General features: G+C 45.4%; 1 protein-coding gene across 1 annotated transcript in view; it reads right to left on the bottom strand.

Annotated features, from left to right (window-relative positions):
- The window catches only part of BEND5 (BEN domain containing 5), a 674,083-nt gene that overhangs the window by 31,410 nt on the left and 621,783 nt on the right, over positions 1–20,890 (bottom strand). The gene's annotated exons all lie outside the window — the stretch shown is intronic.

The following is a 20,890-nucleotide window of genomic DNA, read 5'->3' as shown; positions in this document are numbered from 1 at the left end:
CCCGGAGGCCCCGGAGGCCCCGGAGGCCCGGCCCGGCCCGGCCACGAGCCAGGCCCTCCCTCGGGCCCAGGCGCAGGCGGGGCCGCCCGGTGGAGGCCCGCGGGGCCGAGCCGAGCCCCGGGGGCGGCCTCCGCCGCGGCCCGCCTCTGGGCCCGCAGTCTGTCCCCTCTGAAAGGGCGCGAGAAGCGGCTGTGCCCCGGGCGGGCGGGGCCCCGGCCTCGGGCCGGGCCTGGGGGCAGCAGCGTCCCGGGCACGAGGGCCCCGGCCCCGGCAGGCGCACCTGGCCGAGGCAGAGCCCGGGCACCAGCCAGGGGAGGGGGCGGCTCCCCGGGCCTCCGCAGCAACCGCACCCCTTGGCACCGGCGCGCCCCGCCGCCCTCTCCCGGAGGCGCCCCTCACGATCAGGCGGGGCCCCCTTCCATCCCCTCTGCAACACCCGCACATCCCTCGGCACCCCCGCCAGGCTCCCTCGGGCACCGGGGCAGAAGCCGGGGAGGGAGACCTCAAGCCACCTCACAGACGGATGCCAGGGCATTAGCCTGCTCCCCAAACTCATGCTCCTCCACACTTCCCTCGCTTCGAACAACAGCACCCCAGCGTCACCTTCACTTCTCGCCTTTTCCTCACCCCACGGGTCCTACTTCCAAATTCTGTTCTTGCAGTCTCCACATCTCTATCCCCTTAGCTCAGCTCGCCTGAACCATTCCTTTGACTCTCCTCAAACTGCAGTGACTCCCCAGTGACTCCGGGATCAAATATGCCATCATTTTAAACTCTACTTTGTGTACGTTTTATAAAATCTAAATATATAGACAGTGGGGCTAGAGCCTCAATTTTTTTTTTCTGATGGGTGCACATGATCAAAAAAGAGAAAAGCTAGAAGGAAAGGTCAGCCACGGACACACTGCTTAAGTTCATTCCTAAATGGTCAGCATTGTATTCCCACGCCAGTGACTCTGAACCCCATCCCCCCATCCCTGTCTGCTCCTGCCATCCACCTCAACCTTCCTCTTCTTCCCCACCTCCCAGCATCTCCCTCCATGGTACTCTCTGGAATACCTACTCCATAAGTAACGATCTTGCTCTCATCTTAACCTTGTTCCTTTTGTTAGAGGATCATCATAGGATTAACCCAATGACAGTGTTTCCCTTAGTTCCCTGGGCAGAACTGGTGGCACTTTCTTTCCTACCTTCAACTCATTGGTCACCATGGGAGAGCTGGAATATTTTTCCCCCCATGGCTACTTCAGACTCCCCCTCCACCATCACTCAATAGCCTCTTCTTTAAGGTTCCTCTATTCAAGTTGATGGCCCAATCCCAGATCCAGGTGGCCGTTATCCCCTGACTCCAGGTCATTCTTCCTCTTTGCTCAATGTGCCCCCTATCTTCAGCATATATTTGAGTACTTGCTCAGTCTTCCACCCTCTCCGTTCTCCTGTTAACTCGATCTCGTGAACTGCTCTACTCCTCCATCCCACCTCAGCAGTGTACAGAGACGATCATACCTTTGAACATGCCAGCAATAACAAGTACTCCATTTCCATGCTCAAAAATGTTGAAATCTCATTATCAAATAATATTTTTTTCCCCTATTTTCTCTGATTCCTGTGACCCCTAACCCTGGTCTTCATTCTCACCATCATCTCCAAGTCCTCCACCCTTCAGTTGTCTCCCAGGTCACCACTCCATCATAGGCTACATTTCATCTCTTCCCTATTTCAGGCTCCCAGGTTAACCAGTTCTACACTACACTATCCTCTATTCCCTTTCTCCATTTTTTCCCCATAGATAATAAATACCAAGTCAAAAAATCAATCTGAATTGTTTTTTACCATTTATCTCCTTCCCTTCTATTTCTTTAAATTGCAACATCTAAAGGTCTTTTCTCAATGCTAACTCTTCATGACTTCTTGCAGTCTTTGTCACTGTTGAACCCCTTCTCCTACATGCAATTTTATCTCTACTTCTTAAAAAAATACATTTTATTAAAATTTTCAGAAAGCTCCACCTTTTCTCCTCACACCCCATCCCACCCCTATCAGAAATCACTACAAACAAAACCTGTTACAAGCACGAATAGTCAAGAATAACAAATTTCTGCATTTGTCATGTCCAAAATAAAACGTCTCAGTATGCATTCTAGGCATATCGCCTCACTCTCAAGAGGTGGATAGCACGATTCATCGGGAGTTCTCTGGAACTGAAGTTGGTCTTTGTGTTTATCAGAACACAAAGTTGTTTGTTTTTGCAATAGTGTTACTTTATACATTTTCCTCTTGTGCTCATTTCACTTTGCATCAGTTCACACAAGTCTTCCCAGCCTTCTCTGAAGCCATCCCCTTCATTGGACCTTATAGTTCAATAGTATTCAAACACAAACATTTAACACAACTGGTTCAGTCATTCATCAGTTGCTGGATACCCACTCAGTTTCCAAGTTTTGGCCAGCATGAACTGCAGTAAATATTTTTGTATGGATAGGTTCTTCTCCCTTTCTTTCTGGGGCACAGACCTACTGTTGGTATTGCTGGATCAAATGACATGCACAATTTATTAGCTGCTTTAAAACCATTCCAACGCTTTACAGAATGACTAGAACAGTGCAAAGTTCCACCAACAACAAATTCATGTCCCTATTTTTCCCATAGTCCCTCCAGTGTTTGTTCTTTTTCTTTTTTTGTCAACTTTGCCAAAATGTGTGATTTGGAACCTCAGAATTGTTTTAAATTGCATCTTTCTAATTATTAATATTTTAGAATTTTTACATGTATTGATGACCTGAATTCCTTATTCTGAAAAATACCTGTACATATCCTTTTATCATTTTATCAATGGAGAATGGTTTCTACTTTTAGAAATTTCAATCAATTCTCTAGATATTTTAGAAAAGAATTTTCTAAGTTTTTTTTTTTCAAATAACACAGCATTCTCTTGGTTCTTTTCCCACCCCTCCTCATACTCCTTGTACGATCAACATTCAGGCCATGCTCACTAACTGTGGGTATCTACCTGAGACTTTATCCTGGGTCCTCATTTCCTCACTAATATCTTATTTGGTGATTGCATCAACTCCCACTACTACAACCATCATCTTTCTGAAGATGGCTTCCAAGCTCTCTATATCCACCTCTGGTCCCTTCTCTGACCTTCCATTCCATATTATCAGTGACCTTCCATATCTTTAGCCATTTCAATCTCAACATGTCTAAAACAGGATTATTTTTTTTAAATTCTCTTTAATTTTTTAATTAACAAGCATTTATGTTCTTGCTCTACACTGTCCCCCAATTTAAAAAAAAAAGGAAACTCATTGAACAAATATGCATAAACAAAAAATGTTTCATGCATCTTAAGTCTGTCACTTTCAGGTGGAGGGGAGCATGTTCAATCATTGGTCCTCTGGATTATGGTTGTTCACGGCATTGATTAGAACTCTTAAGTCTTACAAAGTTATTTGTCTTTATAATATCGTTATATAAATTGTTTTCCTGGTGCTTCCCCACTCCACTCTGCATCAGTTCATGAGTCTTAGATTTTTGTAAAATAATCTTTATCATTTACGATCAACACAGAAATATTCTATTATACTCCTATGCCATAATTAATTCCAGTCATTTCCCAATTGATGAATGTCCTCATACTTCCCAGTTCTTGACTACAACAGAGAGGAACTTCAAATATTTTTATGTATGTGGAACTTTTCCTTTTTTATCTCTTTGGGGGGTACAGGTCAAGTAGTGATATCAGTGGGTCAAAGGATACACACAAGTTACTGACTTTGAGAGCATAATTCCAAATTGCCTTTCATAATGACTTGATCCATGCACAGCTCTACCAATGGTGCATTAATATACTTGTTTTCCCACAGCCCCCTTCAACATTTGTCATTTCCCCCTTTTTTTGTCATCTTTGGTAGAATTGGATTTTAATTGCGTTTCTCTAAATATTAGTTTAATGGTGGAGCACTGGCTGATTAAAAAACCAAGTCATCCCACTCCACTTAAAATAGGTGTCCGAGTGCCAAAAGGACCTTGATCCTGGTAAGACAAAACACAAGAACCATGTTTAGATGGGCCAAGGAAACAGTCCCAGTCTGCAGTTTTTTTCATAAATATCAACCAAGTGGAGAACCAGTGATGAAAGAGGTGGGAATCTGCAGGGAACTCCCCTGGGGAGAAGATTCCCCGTGACCTGGTCTCGTTCCCCTCCTACCTCTTATCCATTTGGCCTAGAGAAGAACTTTTCAAGCACCAAAGGCTCCAGAGAATTTTGGACTTCCCGTCTTCCCATGGGTGCCCTGCTCCAGATGGCAGCAGCAGCTGAAGTCAACGGCCCCTTCCCAAAGGCCAGGGAGGGGAGGAAAGGATTTCCAGTCACCCCAAACTGCAGGTCAGCCCTTTGCATGAGTGCTGACTAAGCTGGAGCCCACTTGCCCCGAACTCTGTATGTGCTGACCCCAGGGGAGAGGCTGTGTGCCACTTGTCCCTGCTGCACCTTGTTAGTAAAAGCTCCCTTTCTATTAAAGGTGACCAGCTAACTAAATTGATTCTCAACTGGAAATTCTGGGAAGACCCAGACTGGAGGCTCATAAACTGTATCATAACAAGACCCCAGCCCAATCCCTCAGGATCACTTTGTAGAGCCACTGAGGCCATGAAGGAGCCAAGCTATGTGGATCGGTGGGATCAGTGGGTGGTGGGTATATGCGTGGGCTGAGCTGCTCAGAGCATGCTCCATTAGTAGTTTGGAGGATCTGATCTGATGAAGGCTTATATACTCCTTGGAAAACTACCTCCTTATAGTTTCAGACTACAATAAGAGACTCTCTATATTGACTGCCAATAATAAGACTCCTATTTCCAAGCCATCTTCCCTTTCACTCATCTCACATAACCCTTCTGTTATCAAATCTCATGGGGTCTCCCTAATCTTGACTCACCAGGTCAATGAAAGCTCTCCCTGTGGGCTTTTAACCAACCCCGTTCCTCAGGTCTTTCCCTGCTCCAGACCCTTCTCCACTGAGTGGTCAGTGGCATGGTCCTCAGTTACAGGCCTGGCCATGTCCCGTTCCCCTGCCCAACAAACAATGATGGCTCCCGATTATCTCCAGGATGGACCAGAATCTCCTCTGGGGATATTGCAAGTCCTTACAGAACCAGCCCTTTCTACCTCCCCCCCGCCCCCCCATGCCCTTCAGGTTCAGCCTCCCAGCCATTCCTGCTTGTCCCTTCACCTCCCAGACCTTTGCATAGGGCCTGGAATGCTCTCTCTCCTCCTCTCTCCTCTTTGCTCACTCCTCTGGCATCTCCTGGTCCTTTTCCCCTACCCACCCCCATCCCTGGGCCTCCCTTCTGAAATTACCCCACATTGTATCCTGGATAAACATCCACTTGTGTATACCTGGCTACTTACAGGTTTAGAATGTGCACACTTCTTGGGGGAAGGACAAGGTTCTGACCTTTCTTTGGGTCTCAGGCCTTCCTTAGCACAGGGCCTAGAAAAGAAGGGGCACCCAAGGGAGGGCTGCACCCCTGAGGCTGACCCCAGTGCTATTGCCTTAGAGTGTTAAAAAGACCAAGCACTTTCCTTTCTAGAGTCCTCTAAGGTATTGGGGGTTCTTAGCCCTATTTTATAGATTAGAGACAGGCTATCCACCCATCCATCCATCCATCCATCCATCCATCCATCCATCCATCCATCCATCCATCCATCCATCCATCTCTTTCTCCCTCCATCATCTATCTATCTATCTATCTATCTATCTATCTATCTATCTATCTATCTATCTAGAGAGGCTCCTGAACCTACATCTTGAGAGACCTTGGAGGTCTTTGACTCTGGACTCTGATAAGATTTATTAAGCTTATGAAGAGCCCCAGGTACACCTGGGGAAGTAGAGGAGATGGGTCTCTCCTGTCCCCCCAGCTATTGCTGCCTCCCTGCAGAGGATTCTTGCATCTATATGGCCAGGAGCTGGTTTTGCTTAGTGTTGTCTGGCACACTAAAAGAGCTTAATAATGACTTGTTGGACTGACTAGGGACTGGACCAAGGAGTTTATGGGCTCCCAGTGAGAGTTCCCTCTACCATGGAAGTCTGCAGCTGATGGTTTAGAGAGGCCTGGGACCCAGAGGGGTTGGGTGAGCTTCCCAGTACCCCCTTCCAGTCAATGTAAGTCAGAACTTGAACCCAGACCCTTCTAGGGGCACCTCTCCAACCACACTGTGACAATGGCAAAGGCTTCCAGCTCTTCTTTCCCACTGATCAGACTCCCCCTGCCTCCTCACTTTCCTTACTCTTCTGCCAAATGTGTTTGGCGTCCAATCCAAGTCTTTTTAAAACAATCTGGGGAAAGCTTGGCTGCAAAGAAGATATGAGAAAATGTGTCTCCTTCCCTTCCTTGCAGAGGTGGGGGGGGGTTGGAGGAGAGGAGAAGGATCCGGGTTTGGAAGATTTCATGAACTGTCAGACTCGGCTGACGTCTTGGTTACTCAGACCGATCAGCTTCCCTTCCCTTTATTTATACTTTGGGACGGGATGGCTCAAAGGATGCAGGCTAGGGAGGGAGGTGTTTGGAATTTGGGGCTATGGTGATGGGAAAATCAAAGGTGTCACTCAAAAGTGAAAAAAAGAAGACCTGGATGTTAAAAAATTTGAATCTTGGGCCTCAGTTGGAAATCTTTTAATCTTAGGCTTCAGGTGCCTCAAGTCCCTTCTAGATGAGGTGTATGTGTGTGTGTGTGGCGGGCTTCTTTCTAGTTACATCTAAAGAACTGAAGTGAGAATTGTGCTTATTAAAGTTAAATTCCTTCATAACTAAGAATTCTCCTTATTCATATGTCCAGTAGTTGAGAGGAAACAGTGTGGTAGAGTGGGCAGGCCTTAGAGACAGAAAGACTTGGATTTGAATCCCATTTCTGACAGTTACGTGTGTTACTGAACTCCCCTTCACCCCACTTTCTCCATCAGTAAAATGAGGATGATTAAACTCACAAAGTTGTTGTCAAGATCAAATGAGATAATCATGGATTTTTTAAAGCTAAAAACAATTTAAAATGACTGAAAATTCTGGTATTATGATGGATGGATGATGCATAGACAGATGAATAGATAGACAAATAGGTATTAGGATGGATAGATACAGATAGACAATCAAGTTAGTAGTTATGCAGGATAGATGGATAGACAGATAGAGAGAGAGAGATGGATGGATGGATGGATGGATGGATGGATAGATGAATAGATGATAGATAGATAGATAGATAGATAGATAGATAGATAGATAGATAGAGTTCAAGCCAGCATGCCATCATCTGTGCCTCCTGCCCCAGAGATGCTGTGGGATGTTGCTTCTGGGTCACATAAAACCAAGTGTGGGTTAATAGCAGAGGCTCTTTGGGGGAGCTGGCTCCTGGGGCTTGCGCCAAGAACCCTGGATAGAAGCAGCGTCAGTCCTGTTTGCTATTATCGTGTGGAATTCTCCATGTACTTTGCAAAACTATTTTTAAGGAGACCTGGGCTCTGGACATGTTTAGCAGCACTAGAGCGTATCCTTTAAACCTCTCAGTTAATGATTGACCGCATTTTTTTCATGATTTTGCCTCTTTTTTGTTTGGCTCTGCTTGGTTTTCTGTGTCTTCTTTTTTTGGCTCAGACAGAACAGAGAGGAACTGATTGTCCAGGAAAGCTTGGCTGTCTCACTTCACAAAGTCCTGTGGCCCAGTTTCTACTGAGGCCAGAATGATCCCAAGAGAAAGGTCTGTGTGGTGGGGTTCTCCCTCGGGAATGACTATGAAGATATGAGGGAGGGACTCAGAACTAGAAAGTGGAAGCCCCAGACTTGAGTTCTAATCCTGCCGGGGACTGGCTAGACCTCGGTGGCCACGTCATTTGCACTTGCTAGGCCTCAGTTTTACTTCTTATATAAGAAAGACTGGATGAGATGATCTCTAAGGTTCCTCCCACACAGATATTCTTTAGTCTGTTTGGAGGTTTCTCATAGCTCTGATATTCCATCTTCTATTTTCTGATCATCCCAGATCTAACAGTCCATGTTCTATATTCTAAAATTATTTCTAGCTCTTACATTCTCTGTCCTCGGGCCCCTCCAGGCTCTGACATCCCCTGTTATCTGATCCACCTGTGAGGCACTATATTGTTCTCTCCGTTTTCCAGAGCTGAGTGGCTTGTCCAGACTCCCCCAGGTAGGAGGCTGTGGGAAGGGCAGATACAATGAATAAGCAAATGAACACTAAGTTCTCTGCTCTTTTCCTCAGACTCAGAATCCTCCCCAGTTCCAGGAGCCAGAATGGGGCTCCTTGTTCATTCACCACAGGTGAATGCTCAGCTTCTCTTTATTTTGATACAAAGCAGAGTCCCCAAGGTGGGCAAACCAACAAGGGCTTCCAGACTTCCCTGCCAGGCTCTGTGGGCAGAGGAGCAGAATGGAGCAGTGAGACCTCAACAACTTTTCCTGAATAAAAAAGGAAGGAAACCTCTTCCCTTGGTGGGGAGAAACTTTACCCCGAAGCATGTATTATGGGCAATAATTGAAAGCAGAGTTATCAAACATCTATTTTCTACAAAATGTCAAGGCTAAAATGGCTGATAACAGTGACCAGTGGGGCTGGTAGAAAGCATGGACTAGTGGCTCTCAGAGCTGGCGAGAGCCTCTAAGATCACCTGGTTAACAGGTAGGAGAGTGATGTGCCCAAGGTCACACAGCTAGACGGGGAACAGAGCTGGGACCAGGAACACCTCCCCCCACCCCACCTCTACATTCACCCTCTAGTCAGACAGCAGGTGCAAACAGCAAACTATGATGGAGTCAATGGGTGAAAAGATCTGAACTGCCACAAGGAAGAAGGAGTCTGTGCTTTCTGCCTTGCCAGGATTAGGAGCAATAGGACCAGAGAGAAAAAGAGACAGATGACAGGGGAGGAAAAATACTCTAACAATTAGACTTATCCATAAATGGAATGGGCTAATTTGAGAGGTAGTGAGTTCCCCATCACAGGAGGTCTCTAAGCAGAAGTCTGGTGGTGATTGATGATTTAGTATCATCAGGAATATTTTTAAATTATTTTTATTTATTTCATTAAATATTTTCCAATTACATGTAAAATAATTTTAACAATTATTATTTTTTCATTTTGTGTTCTACATTTTCTCCCTCCAACCCCCCCCCCCCCGCTCCTTGAGAAGGCAAACACTTTGATTTAGTGTATTAATGATAAGGTCAAGTCAAAGATATTTCCATGTTAGACATGCTGTAGAAGATAACCAAACAATATAAAACAATAAAAATAAAATTTAAAAAGTATGCTTCAATCTACATCCAGAGCTTATCAGTTCTCTCTCTGGAGATGGATAGAATTTTTCATCATGGGTCCTTTGGAATTACCTTGGATCATTGTCTTGCTCCGAGTAACCAAGTCTTTCACAGTTGTCCATTCTTACAATATTGCTGTTAACTGTATACGCTTTTTTTCTGTTTCTGAGCAGGACCACTTCACTCTGCATCAGTTCATATAAATCTTTCCAGGTTTTTTCCTAAAATCATCCCTTTCATCATTTCCTCTAGCAGAATAGTATTCCATCACATTCACATATCACAATTTGTTCAGTCATTCTCCAGTTGATGACAACCCCTCAATTTCCAATCCTTTGCCACCCAAAAGAACAGTTATAAATATTTTTATACACAGAGTTCTTTTCCCTATTCTTTGATCCCTTTGGCATACTGACCTTGTAATAGTATTGCTAGGTCAAAGGATAGGTACAGTTTTAAAGCCTTTGGGAATAGTTCCAAATTGTTTTCCAGAAAGACTGGACCAGTTCAGAACTCCCTGATTGGTACATTAGGGCCCCTACTTTTCTACATCCCCTCTAGTGTTTGCTATTTTTTCTTTTCTATTGCATTAGGCAGTCTGATAGGGATGAGGTGGTATCCCAGAGTTGTTTTAATTCTCATTTACCTAATCAGTATCAATTTAGAGAATTTTTTTCATATCATCAGGAACATTAAAGGGAAGCTTGATGTGTTAGATAGGATTGGCTTATATGAGCTTTGAGATGTTCTGGTTCTAAGAAAGTACCTTGTGGTAGGTGTTGAATTGGAGGACACTGGGTCCTCTAATTTGCTCCATGGGGTAGGAAATATGCAAACAGCGATATACAAATAAGATATACAGGATAAATGGTTGTTGTCCTTTGTTTCTGAAGAGGACAAATACGACATCGCCATGTTGGAGTCCAGGTACAGTGTCTGACTGTTGATGATCAGACCAATACGAACTTGGAAGACTTCACCACTGGTTGGCACAAATGGTCCAAAAGACCATCAAGAGTAAATGAGTCTCTAAATTTGCACACTCCATGTTTTCTTTGAGCTGCTGCGATTGGGCTTTGCTCAGAGAGGACAGATCTTCTTTGATCTGTCATGGGCTTGGGGATCCCATGCCAGTGTCCCCATGTCTCAAAACTGATTCCAAAGTTCTTCAGAGGGACCTTGAGTTTCTCCTTGTACTGCTTCTCCTGACCTCTATGTGAGCACCTTCCTTGTGTGAATTCTCTGTAAAATCATCTTTTAGGCAAATATATTTGGCATTTGAGCAACATGGCCAACCCATTGGAGTTGTGCTTTCCACGGTAGAGTTTGAAAGCTTGGCAGATTGCAACTCAAGAAGGGACCTTGGTGTCCAGTACCTTATTTTGCCAGAGTCTCCTAAGACAATTCAAATGGAAGTGATTTGGTTTCTTGGCACAGCACTGGCAGACTGTCCCAGTTTTGCAGGCATACAGCAATGAGGTCGGTACAACAGCTCTGGAGACCTTCAGTTTGGTAGGCAGCCTAATATTTCTTCTCTCCCACACTTTCCTTCCAAGCCTCCCAAACACTGAGTTAGTTCTGGCAATGCATGTGTCAACTTCATCAACTATGTTACATCTCTGCCAAGATAAGTGAATTTATCCATAGCATTCAAAATTTCTCCATTTGCAATAACTGATGTTTCTACGTATAGATGGTGTGGTGCTGGCTGGTGGAGAACCTATGTTTTCTTGGTGTTAATTTTTAGACTAAAATTAGCCCGAGAAGCAGAGAATCAATTCGTATGTAGTTGCATCTCAGCCTCAGAGGCTGAGCACGCAATCATCTGAGATCAAAAAGTCATGCATCAACTCTCCCTCCACTTTAGTCTTGGCTTGTAGCCTTTTCAAGTTAAATAATTTACCATTAATGGAATAGTTAATGCTACTCTGAATAGGAAATAATCAACAGAAAAAAGGCATTAGAATTAAGAAGGACTGGGAAAAGCTCGTAGAAGGTGGAATTCTCAATGATACTGAAGGAATACTGAAGGAAACCAGGGAAACTGGGAGGTAGAGATGAGGGCAAGTATTCCAACATGGGGGACAGCCAGAAAAAATTCGCACAGTCAGGAGATGGAGTGTCTTATTTGAAGTGGAATGGTTGGATCACCAGAGGATTTTGTATTAGTTTTTGGAGGCAACAGGCAGACAGGAGGTTTATTGAGTAGGGAAGAAGTGCCATGGCTGGTGAATTGGAGAGGGGAGAGATTGGAGGCAGACAGGAATACCAAGGGGTGGTCCAAGCATAAGGTGATGAGGGTCTGCACTAGAATGATGGCAGTAACAGAGAGAAGTGTATCAGAGAGATGCTACAGAGCTAACATATACATGCCTTGGCAATAGCTTGGAAATGGGGGTAAAAGAGAGGGAGGAGTTGGGGATGACTCCTAGGGCCTGGTGAACCAGGAATAGATTGAGATTAAGATATCTACTGAACATCTAGTTCCAGTTATCTAAGAGAGTCAAGGCTTGATTTGGGATCAGAGTTAGGGCTTGGGTCAACCCCATCAGGGTACTTTTTCAGGCTCTGATGGGGTTCTCTTTGGCTGAGCACTCAGGCTTCCTTGACAGCTTGGTGGAGACTCTTGTGCAGACTTGGTCAGAGAGACAGCTATGGCTTGGGTTCACCAGTCTAACCCCACCCCCATTCCCATATAGAGAGATGGACAGCAGGGTCAAAATACCATGGGCAAGTTCCAGGGGAGCCCCAGCCGTTCCAATAGGAAACACCTTGACCCAGATCTGCTACTGGTCCTACCTGGGAACCCTTCTTTCTTGGTTACCATCTTATAATCAGGGTGGTGGAACTAGATAACTTTGGATTCACTCTCCTACTTCTGACACTGTGTTCTGGGTTAGAAAGTTCCTCTCTACTCTCCCATCTTCTCCATTCTTGGCCTTCCCAACTCTGACAAAATCTGTTCCCTGGGTTTTTCTAGCTCTGACAATTTGTATCCTCAAGTTCCTCCCAGCTCCAACACTGCATAAGATCTCTAGCATATTAATTATTTTGGGGAAAAGTAAAACAAATGTATTGATTGTAAATACTACAACTTTTTACATCTTTAAAAAATTTAATTTGCAACATGTTTTCTTGGGGCAGTTACTTATTTTACATGACTTAGCATAGAGCTTTCAAGATTTTACTCTATTCTTTAAAATTTTTCACTGTGGCTAATATAATAAAAATGACAATTCTACCTAAATTAAATTACTTATTTAGTGCCTTACCAATCAAAATTCCAAAAAATTATTTTAATGACCTAGAAAAAATTGTAACTAAGGTCATATGGGGAAACAAAAAGTCAAAAATATCAAGGCAAGTGAAAAAAAAAAGTCCAAAAGAACATGACTTAGCCTTACCAGATCTAAAATTATATTATAAAGCATCAGTCATCAAAACTGTCTGATACTGGCTAAGAAATAGAGTGGTGGACCAGTGGAAAAGATTAGGTGCAAAAGAGATAGCAGGAAATGATTATAGTACTCTACTGTTTGATAAGCCCAAAGAGTTCAACTTCTGGGATAGGAACTCTCTCTTCAATAAAAACTGTTGGGAATATTGGAAGATAGTATGGCAGAAACTTGGATTAGACTTAACATCTCACACCCTATAGCAAGATAAGATCAAAATGGATACAGGATTTAAACATAAAAGACAATATTATAAGCAAACTAGGAGATCAAGGAATAGTTTACCTGTCAGATCTATGGAAAGGGAAACAGTTTATGACCAAGGAAGAGATGGAGAGCATCATTAAAAAACAAACTAGAGAATTTTGATTACATTAAATTAAAAAGTTTTTGCACAAACAAAACCACTATAACCAAGATCAAAAGAAATGTAGTAAATTGGGAAACTATTCTTACAACTAGTGTTTCTGACAAAGGATTCATTTCTAAAATATATAGAAAACAGAATCAAATTTATAAAATAACAAACCATTCACCAATTGACAAATGGTCAAAGGATATGCAAAGGCAATTCACAGATGAGGAAATCAAAGTTATCCATAATTATATGAAAAACTACTCTAAATCATCACTGACTAGAGAAATGTAAATTAAAGTATCACTGAGGTACAACCTCATACCTCTCAGACTGACCAATATGACCAGAAAGGACAATGATCAATGTGGGAAGGGATGGGGGAAATCTGGGACACTAATACATTGTTGGTGGAGCTGTGAACTCATCCAACCTTTCTGGAGAGCAATCTGGAATCATGCCCCAAGGGCAACAAAAATATGCATACCCTCTGACCCAGCAATATCACTACTGGGTCTATACCCTGAAGAGATGATGAAAAAGGGTAAAAACATCATTTGTATAAAAATATTCATAACAGCCCTGTTCATGGTGGCAAAGAATTGGAAATTGAGTGAATGTCCTTCAATTGGGGAATGGCTTAACAAACTGTGGTATATGTATGTCATGGAACACTATTGTTCTATTAGAAACCAGGAGGGAAGGGAATTCAGGGAAGCCTGGAGGGATTTGCATGTGATGCTGAGTGAGATGAGCAGAACCAGAAAAACACTGTACACACTAACAGCAACATGGGGGTGATGATCAACTTTGATGGACTTGCTCATTCCATCAGTGCAACCATAAATAAGGGACAATCTTAGAGCACCTGTGATGGAGAATACCATCTGTATCCAAAGAAAGAACTGTGGAGTTTAAACAAAGACCAAAGACCTTCATTTTTTTAAAAAGTTGCCTTATGTACTATGTAATTTTGCTATCGCTAATATTTTCTTTTTTCCTCAAGGATATGTTTTTTCTCTCAACAAATTCAATTTTGATTAATGCACAAAATGGAAACAATGTGAAGGTATCAGATTGCCTTCTGGGTGGGGGAGGGAAGGGAGGGTGGGGGAAAATTATAAAATTCAAAGCCTTACCAAAAAAAAGATGGATAGAAACTATTATTGTATATAATTGGAAAACAAAATATATAAAAAATAAAAATTTCTTTACCATGAAGCCATACTTATCATATTGGATATCAAGCAAACGTTTGACAAAAAATTCTTTTTCTAAGTCTAACCTTAATTATAGCTCATAGATTTTCAAGGAGGTAAAAACTGGGTTACTTTAAAGGTCATAAAAGTCTGTTTCTCTCTCTCTCTCTCTCTCGGGTTTTTTCAAGGCAATGGGGTTAAGTGATTTGCCCAAGGTCACACAGCTAGGCAATTCTTAAATGTCTGAATCCGCATTTGAACTCAGGTCCTCCTGACTCCAGGGCCAGTGCTCTATCTACTGTGCCACCTAGCTATCCCCCCCTCCCAGTTTATCTTTAAGTAGTCAAGAGGTACAAGGGCTAGAACTGCCAGATCTGGAGTCAGGAAAATGAAAATTCAAATCCAACCTCAGACAACCCCTTGATAAGTCACTTAATTGCAGGCTCAGTTTGCTCATTTGTAAAATGGTTTTCCCCATTTGTAAATATTGTCTTTGGACCTGGGATACAGTAGGTGATGTATATATGTTAGATATCGTCACATTATTTGTTGGATAAGTTTCTTAGCCTTTCATGATGAGTGTGTGTGTGTGTGTGTGTGTGTGTGCACGTGTGTGTGTATGTATGCATGTGGTACAGTATATTTGGAAATTTCTGTAATTATAGAATAATTTTGTCTTTCAATAGTTCAATAGAGTTTTCAGAATTCATAATTTGCCTAATGGGTCCACAGGAAGTAAAAAAAAAATCCCTCCAAACAGGTTTTTAGGGGCTGATGTTTTACAATCTAATGATCTTGGTCTACCTGGTTATTTTCTGATCATATTTTCTGACAATAAGTTTGGAAGAGCCTTGAATAAAAATAAATGAGTTTTATCAATAAAAATTTCATTTTCCCGACTTCAGCAGTCAGTTCTTTGTATTGTCTAGTCCATGGAAGGCATTTTCCCTCACAGCAGTAATTAGGTGTTTTATTTATTATTTTTTTATTAAAAAAAGCTCTCTTTCAATTTCAATCTGCTGCCTCTCCAGTACAGCAGTGACCACCTTTCTGGGGACCTGATCTCTCAAAAGATCATTGCTTGTAGAAAGGGGGAGTCAGATCATCTCACCCCACTTCTCATTATACATTTATCAGGTGAGGACACCTCTTAATCAAAGACAGTCTAAGTCTAAAGAGTCCAAGAAATGGGAAAGGGTCTTGAAAGCCAGCTGAATTCTGCCATGTTGCACAGAAAGGATCTTGTGATTGCATGAGGGACTTGCTCACAATCTGAGGGATTTGTATAAATAAGGAACCGGGGATCACAAGAGAGAAGTGTAGAGATGAGTCAGGAGCAGACAAGGGAAGGCACATTGACCTGTGGCAGAGAGAGGAGAGAAGACAGAGCACTGGAGTCCTGTGGACACCTTGGAGCAGAAGATTCACACTGATGCTACCAGTTGTACCCACCTCCCCAAAGCCCGAGGGAAATTCTTTTTTTTTTTGTTTTTTTTTTCCCTGAGGGAAATTCTAAGAAAAGATCTGCTCTTTCCCCAACCTCCCTTTCTCCCGTCTGTTCACAAGACATCGAGACATGCTTCTTTACCCAAGGGATTCCGATAACCACAAAAGAGGTCATCAAGAGTTAGCAAGAGTAAATGTGAGTATAAATTGAGGCAGAGAGCCAGACCTGTTTGACCAGGGGAAGATTGGGATGGTATTTATATTTAATACAAACTTTCTAAAGCACCAAAGAGGGAACCACATGGACCTGCAGGCACTACATCACCACTGGGCTAAAAATTAGTTTAATAAGATGCTGACCATTGTTTTCTGAGAATTATCCTGCTTTATAGCAATTGTTTGCTGGTTCTGGTTAGGTTGTATTACTTTCTCAACATTGTCCTTGGGCTTTGGTCAGTCCTTCCTATTTCAGTGCTGAACCACTGGTTTCCCTACCCAACAGCCTCTGCGATATCGCCAACGTCATTGGCTCTTCAAGAACTACAGATCATTTCCTCATAGCAACATCCACTCTTCAAAGCCCACAAAAGGGGAGCCACCTCACATGTATAGGACCCAGAAATCATGTTCAAATGACAGAAAACTCACTGAAGGTGAGGGTCCCATTCCATCCTGTTTCCTCTCTTCAGAGGCAGATGTCCTGAGTCAGTTTAGCATCATCAGCCTATGGACATAGCATCACTCTATCAAATGGCATCACAGTGATTGTGGGTCCAAAGCACCATACCCCACTATAGGTCTGAGAACCTCAGGGCTGGAGTGACCCCAAGAACCAAGAAGAGGGAATGTCGATGCTGAAGGCCCAGCTCCTCGAGAGGCTGACACAGATTTCAGACTTGAAAGGGACCTCCACTGTCCTCAAATCCAGTCAGACCCGCATAATGCCAAGCATGGCTGCCCTGCCTCTACCAAGGACCCCTGGGGAGGCAGCCTCTTCTTCGGGGGGGGGGTCACCTCTCATTGGAAAAAGGGTTTTCTCCACATCACACCTAAAGCCCAAGATTGCAGGCTCACCTTTGGCTCAGGAGCATAGTGCGGAGAAGGTGGGACAAAGTCTGTCAGAGCTGAGATGTGGAAAACACTAAGGTGGAAACTGAGTCAGAGGGGAAGCAACCCACAGAAGCCACCCAGGGGTCAGGGCTGGTCAGGGCTCAAAGGCCCTTCCATTCTCATCGTTCACAGGTAAAGGACACTGAAGACCCGAGGGTCGGTTCCACTTCTGTGCCTTGGTCAGGGTCCTCGCAACACACTATCTACCTGGCTAGTTCTCACACACCTCCTTTGGTGAAGACTCCCCTGAGCTTCTGGGAGGCTCTCTTGAGTGGGAGAAGCATTGGCCAAGGGTCCAGCCTGGCTCTGCCTCACTAGTGACTGCAGGAAAATCATTTCGTGCTGGACCTCTCCCAGTCTCTGTAGACTGGGGATGAAGAAACCCAGGCTGGGCTGAGGCAGGACTCAAGAGACAGGGGCTGGACAGATGGCCAGGGGGAATGCTCTAGTCCTTAACCCCTCTGTGGGGATGGAAAGACTGGCTGGAGGGGCAGTGTTCAGATGATCAATCTCTCCCTGGTTTCCTTGGCTGAACCAGCCATGGAAAGTTTGAAAGGGTAATGGTACCATAATGGCCCAGAGAGTCATAACTGGCTCTGACACCCCCTGTTCTAAGCCCCCTCCCAGCTCTGAGCTCCCCTGTTCTAAGCCCCCTCCCAGCTCTGAGCTCCCCTGTTCTAAGCCCCCTCCCAGCTCTGACATCCTCTGTTCTAAGCCCCCTCCCAGCTCTGAGCTCCCCTGTTCTAAGCCCCCTCCCAGCTCTGACACCCCCTGTCCTAAGCCCCCTCCCAGCCCTGACCTCCCCTGTTCTTTGACCCAAGGTTTTCCTCAGATTTGGCATTCAGTGCTCTGTCAATGATCTGTGTTCCCAGATTCTTTCCACCACAGATTCTGTGGTTCTCTAAGCCTTGGTCTTCTTATTAGAAACCTGTCCCTTTCCCTTGAACTCCACTGGTATCCCCAACAGAGCAGAGAACTGTATTCTTTCATCTGGCGACTGGGACTTGTCGGCTGGGGTAAGAGGGGCTGCTGATGCCTAGCTCACTTCTCTGGACCACCATGTTAATGGGACCCCAGGTGGAGGCTGATTCTCCTGGAGCTGACAGGCTTTGCCCCTGAGCTGGGGTCCTGTTGGAGAGCTTGTAGCTCAAGCCCCTAGGCTGGGAGGGCCCCTCTCGGGCCATGTGGCTCTAGCTGAGCTGGAGGACATGGGTGGAGCAGCTGATGAGCCCTGTGTTGATGCCTCCTTCCTATCTCCACCACTGCCCGGAAGGCTGACCCCTCCAACCCCAGCCAAGGGATGCCTTTCTACTTGAGGCTGCCCCTGTGGGCAGGAAGGCATCTGTTTGTCTGTTTTTCTGACATTAAACCCAAGTTTGCTTCTTTCCCACCCTCTCCACCCCACCCCACCCCCAACTGCCCTCTAGCCCACCATTCCTGGGTCAAGCCTCCTTCCCCTCAACCCCTCCTCTTCTAGCCTTCTCTTTCTTCTCTACATGAAGCATCTTTTGGAAAAGAGGACAATGAGGGAGTGGGAGCTGAGAAACAGGGGATGTCAGGGCTGAAAGAGTCCTTAGAACAGGAGGTGTCAGAGCTGGGGGGGAGTCTTAGAGCTAGGGGGATCTTAGAAAAGAGATGTCAAAGCTGGGGGAGTCTTAAAACAAAGGATGTCAGAGTTGGGGGTCTTAGAACAGGAGATGTCAGGGCTGGTGGAGGGGCTTGTAGAGGGCTTGTAGACAAAATAAACAATGTTTGAACTAGGAGTAGCTGCAAACAGAGACTGTGGCCTATCAGATCTTGGGGGCTACAGAAGAGCTTGTGACAACACCGGCAAGCTGGCCCAGGTGTCCGGACCCTCTGGTCCACTCTGACCTCGAGTCTTCTCTTTGATTTCCCAGCACTGACCTTGGTCAAGGTCTCTGATGGGTCAGTGGCAGATGCCTTTAGGGACCACTGAGGGTACCCAAGGCCCTGGTGCACAACTGTCCTTGCCCCCCCCCCATCTCCTCCGCTGCCCCCCGCCTCCATGGATGAGACTGGAGGCCACATTCAGAATTTCCTTCCCTCCTGCCAAGCCTCAGCCTGGAGAGCCTCATGCAGATGTTCAGAATTCTTGAGCACTCACATCTGTGTGTCAGAGGACCGCGTGAGTCTCTGGCCCAGGGCCCAGACCGGGGGGGGGGGGTGCTGCTGGCAGGCCAGGGGCCCCTGGCCCTCTTCTGGGAAGGGCCTTCCTAGGCCAGGGCAGCCAGAGTCTGACTGACCCCCACCCCCAGGACAACGGAGCTGCCAAATCAGCCCAAGGGGGCATTGGCTTCTAGAAAGACCTCGGAGATCCCCAACCCAAGTTCTTGTCTGTAAGGTGAGGAAGAAGAGGCCTGGGGAAGATGAGGGGCTTAATAAGGGCCCCTACCAGGAGTCTTTTATTTCCTTGGTTACAGAGGCTGTAAGGAGCAGACCAGGAGGGGGGAGTCTCTAAGAGGCTGAGGCTAGGCTAGGCTGCTGGGGGCCTTGCCTTGTACCCTGTCCTTAGCTCACATGTTGTCACAGTTTAGTAAGCCAACAAGGAGGCACGGAGACCCTACAAAGTGTGCCAGAGACCCTCAGACAAAAAGGGAAAGATCTTCCCCATTAGGTTGTCATGAGAGGTGATCTGGGGCATCAAAGAATGAAGGGGACTAGGGAAGGCTTCCATGGACAGGCTTCAGAAGAGATGGCTCTGCCTGAGGCCCCAGTGGGCACCTGCATGGCCAATGCAATGGCTGTGAAAAGGTCTCTAGCTTCTTTGACCACTCTTCAAGAAAGAAGGAAGGAAGGGAGGAAGGAAGGAGGAAGGAAGGAAGGAAGGAAGGAAGGAAGGAAGGAAGGAGGAAGGGAGGAAGGGAGGGAGGAAGGAAGGAAGGAGGAAGGGAGGAAGGAAGGAGGGAGAAAGGAGTTGCTAGAAAGATGATAACTCTAGATAGGTTGACTAGGCCCAGGTATGTCTCAGAGCAGAAGTTTGGTGCTGGTACCAGGAGAAGCTTAAGGTCTTTACCCTCAGGATGCTCACATCTCAGTGTGGGAGGGTGGGGGGCAATGTTTCTGACCCCCTTGGATGGAGTGGATCATTCCTTCCCAAAGAACACTCCCTCCTCTGCCTCCACCACAGGCTCCTCCTCCTTCCCTTGGGGTTCCCCCAAGTCTGTGCTCTTGCTCTTTGTCTCATCCATCATTTTCCTTCCTTGATCTCCCTCTCTGTGCCATCTCTTTCCCCCTGACAGCTCTAGATGTTTCCTCTGGGCAGCCCCCCCCCCCCATCTCTCACCACAAAACTGTCCGACCTCTTTCCTTCCCTCCAGACTTCCATCACCCCTCTCCAGCAAGACTTCCCTGCCTGGACGTCCCAAACTCAGGGCACCCCAACTGGAGCTTGCCCTTCTCTGCTCCTGCAATTTCTGGCTCCCTTTTCTGGCTCTGGCACCCCCTCCTTCAGACTCCTGGGTTCTTCCAATTGAATTCCATTAAATTTAAATCACTTTATTAAACCAACACTTATCATACACAAGCGTGACTGTGATCTTCTCCTGGAGATATATGTGTGTGCGTGTACAGATTCAAGTGATTAGGGCTGCCAGAGACAGAAGCTGAGAGACAGACAGAGACAAAGGGAGACATAGGGAGACAGGGAGTCTTCTGCTAGGAGGTGACAGCTGTCCCGTTTTGGTCTTTGTAAGCCCAGGGTCTTGCATGAGATTCAAAGAAGACTTGCTTTTATATTTCGTGTGTTTTTGATCATGTTTACATATAGAAACACTATATATATGTATATGAATGCTCATATCTTCTCTCTCTCTTTCTCTCTCTCTCTCTCTCTCTCTCTCTCTCTCTCTCTCTCTCTCTCTCTCTCTCTCTCCCCCTCCCTCCCCTCCAGCTCCAGGCTCCTGAGGAGGATGCCTTCCTTACACAGGGGCACAATTCAAGAGGAGGTGTAACAGGACCAAGCAGAGACCCCGAGC

Source organism: Macrotis lagotis, chromosome 2 (genome assembly GCF_037893015.1).
Source record: "Macrotis lagotis isolate mMagLag1 chromosome 2, bilby.v1.9.chrom.fasta, whole genome shotgun sequence".
Taxonomy (NCBI): Eukaryota; Metazoa; Chordata; class Mammalia; order Peramelemorphia; family Peramelidae; genus Macrotis; species Macrotis lagotis.
The sequence above is the reverse complement of the archived record's forward strand: the minus strand, read 5'-3'. Positions and strand labels throughout refer to the sequence as shown.